This window comes from Aulonocara sp. 'chitande type north' Nkhata Bay, linkage group LG6, assembly GCF_057382095.1.
Source record: "Aulonocara sp. 'chitande type north' Nkhata Bay isolate Kocher_YH1m ecotype deep benthic linkage group LG6, A_spYH_male_GT1.1, whole genome shotgun sequence".
In the NCBI taxonomy this organism is placed as follows: Eukaryota; Metazoa; Chordata; class Actinopteri; order Cichliformes; family Cichlidae; genus Aulonocara; species Aulonocara sp. 'chitande type north' Nkhata Bay.
In genome coordinates, this window is record NC_141349.1 from 9,186,105 (window position 1) to 9,189,249 (window position 3,145).

Here is a 3,145-nt window from a genome sequence, read left to right on the forward strand (position 1 = left end):
GCCACTGACACAGGAGGGTTTGTTAGCCTGTCAACTGTAGAAAATAAGACCCGAGCATTATGGCTGTTTTTAGTGATGATGTCAGAGAAGTAGGACCTCCTTGCATTCCTCAGTTGTAAATTATAATTGTGAAGTTTCTCTTTATAAATGTCATAATGAACCTGGAGGTTTGTTTTTCTCCATCTGCGCTCAGCTTTCCTACACTCTCTTTTTTCATTTTTCACTAGTGTGGAGTTTCTCCATGGAGACTTTTTCCTTCCAGAGATAACCTTCACCTTAATGGGAGCAATAGTGTCCATTACATTTAACATGTTAGCATTGAAGCTATTGACGAGCTCATTGACTGACCCTCTGGGCAGGTCAGGTGTTAATGGGAAGACCTGGTTAAAAATTGCACTACTGTGTTCAGTTATACACCGTTTTGTGATCACTGTTGTTGATATATTTGTGTGTGTGGGCTGAGATTTTACTTTCAAAGAAAACACAGTAATGATCAGACAGGCCCACATCAGACACAGTAACCTTTGAAATGCTCAGGCCTTTGGAGATCAGTAGGTCAAGAGTGTGTCCTCTATTATGTGTGGCCTCTGTTACATGCTGAGTCAGCCCAAAGTTGCCCAGAGTGTTACTCAGGTCTTTAGTCCCTTTGTCCTGAGGGTTGTCCACATGAATGTTAAAATCCCCAACAATAATTACACAGTCAAAATCAACACAGATCACAGACAGCAGTTCACTGAGGTCATTAAAAAAGTCTGTGCAGTATTTGGGAGGCCTGTAAACATTAAGAAACACAACTTTGGATGGGGCCTTCAGCTGTAAAGCCACATATTCAAAAGACTGAAAACTTCCAGGAGATAGCTGCTTACATTGAAATGATTCATTAAATAAGACAGCAACCCCTCCTCCTCTCCTGCTCGCCCTGACCTCACTGATAAAACTGTAGTTAGGAGGGGTCGTCTCGATGAGAACAGCTCCACTGTTACTTTGGTCCAACCAAGTTTCAGTTAAAAACATAAAATCAAGGCTGTGCTCAGTGATTAAATCATTAATTAAAAATGTTTTCCCAGCTAGAGATCTAATGTTTAATAAAGCCAACTTAAGTGTTTTAGAGGTATTACTTGTCCCCTCGTGTTTGGGAGCAGTCTGTGGCACACAAGGTATGTTTACTATGTTTAAAGATCTTTTAGAGTGCAGCTCTCTGTGTTTTGACCAGGCCACATGTCTCCTGTCACCTAAAAGTACAGAAATTTTAAAACCTTCTAGTAAACAGGGTCCCAGCTTCTCCTGGGAAAAGTCATCACTGCCATAATCCTCACAGCCCGGACCCTTCACACATCACGCATCAGACTGCGGAGACAGGGCATGAAGAGGAACTAAGGGGGGCGAGGCTGGGCAATGTGACTTCGATTGCTCTGTTGAGGGTGGGGCTCGATGGCGAACCTTTGGCCGCTCTGGTGGGGGGTTTATGGGGGACAAAAAGGGATTGGGACGGGGGGTAGATCTGAGCCCAGCATTGACCCGCTCCATCATCACCTCAGTGAATTTCAGGTGTGGGGAGGAGGGAGAAAGGGAGGGGGAGGAGGGTGATGGCCTGTCAGGGGTTTGGGGGACTGGGGAAGGTCGTGGTCCCTTGTCCTGGTCGTTGGTGTTGTTGAGAGAGTTGGAGGCAAATAGGGACCCCTCTTCTTGCCTTAGATGTCTCTCCTTTCTGAGGCTCTTCCTCAGATGCCATGGATGTCTCTCCTTTCTGAGGCTCTTCCCGGGTGGGGGCAAATGGAGCTCCTCTTCAAGGTTTCTGCTGGGCTTTGTCTGTTCTTGGAGTTCTGTTTGTTCCTCTTTATGAGATAACTCCTCGTTTATCTCAGCCTTGGCACCAAGCACGGATGGATGACGTATGAAATAAAACAAGTTGGAGGTGAACAGTTTCACCCCTGACTTGTTAAAATTAAATCCATTTGCTTTGAACAGATGCCTGCGTTCCCAAAAAATATTAAAGTTGTCGATAAAGTGCACTGAGTGGTCAGCACATGCTGATATAAGCCATTTATTCAGTGTAAACAACCTGCTGAATCTCTCGTCTCCTCCTCTGACCGGCGGTACAGGTCCACTGATGAATACAGCTGCATTCAGAGAGTTTACAGTATTTAATAATCCAGTAAAGTCCCGTTTCAGAACCTCCGACTGTTGTTTGGACACATCGTTTGACCCTGTATGCAGAACAATGTTTGTCACAGTTGGATATTCATCTGCAATTTGAAGAATTCTCTCCTTCAGGTTGTTGACCATATCGTTAGGAAAGCAGAGGACTTTAGTGTTCTTACCGCACATCCTTTGTACATCCTTTACGGCAGAGTCACCCACAATCAGAGTTTCAGGCCTAGCCTTTAGCTTTCCCTGTGGCCTTTCACTTTTTAACAGATTTTCAGACCTTATTTCGCTGCTTTTAGATGGATGGTTGTCCGATATAGATCCAGGGTCCTTTGATAGTGGAGCAAATCTGTTCTGCAGTTTCACATTCAGTTGTTTTGGAGGTTTGTTGTTAACCTTCCTATTCACGGTTGTCCAGTCCTGTTTCCTCTCGTATACAGGGGTAGAAGAGCTTCTCTGTCTCGTAGGAAGTGAAGGCCAGTCGGTTTCAGAGATTTCAGCTCGCTGTGCCCTGCCTGTGATACGTCCTCCCCCTTCCAGGAGACATGATTTATGTCTTGGTTTTGCACCAAGACAGTCTAAGGGGGGATTATCACTTGAGGATCACTTGAGGATAATGCACAGAGTCTACTTTCTTGGTCATGTTATCTGTGCTCCTTAGCTGTGTACTAGCTTGCTCATCGCCATTGTTTTGAATCAAAGGCAAGGTTGTTTCATTTCCACACAGTCCATTTACCTCCACGTTTACTTCTAAGCGATGAATTTTGTATTTTGTCCTTGTAGCAGAGAGCTACAAGGACACCATCCTGATGTTCACCCCATAGATAGTGGGAAAGATTGACATAGCTACAGCGACGTCATTGGTCCGTTGGTTGGTAAGGTCCAGTTATGCAGCCTTGAGCTGTCATCATGTTTTAAACTAGGACGTGAGGGCTGGAACATTTGTCAACAACTGGAAAAATCATGACGTTAGTTCACCTTGCTGATTCATAGAATG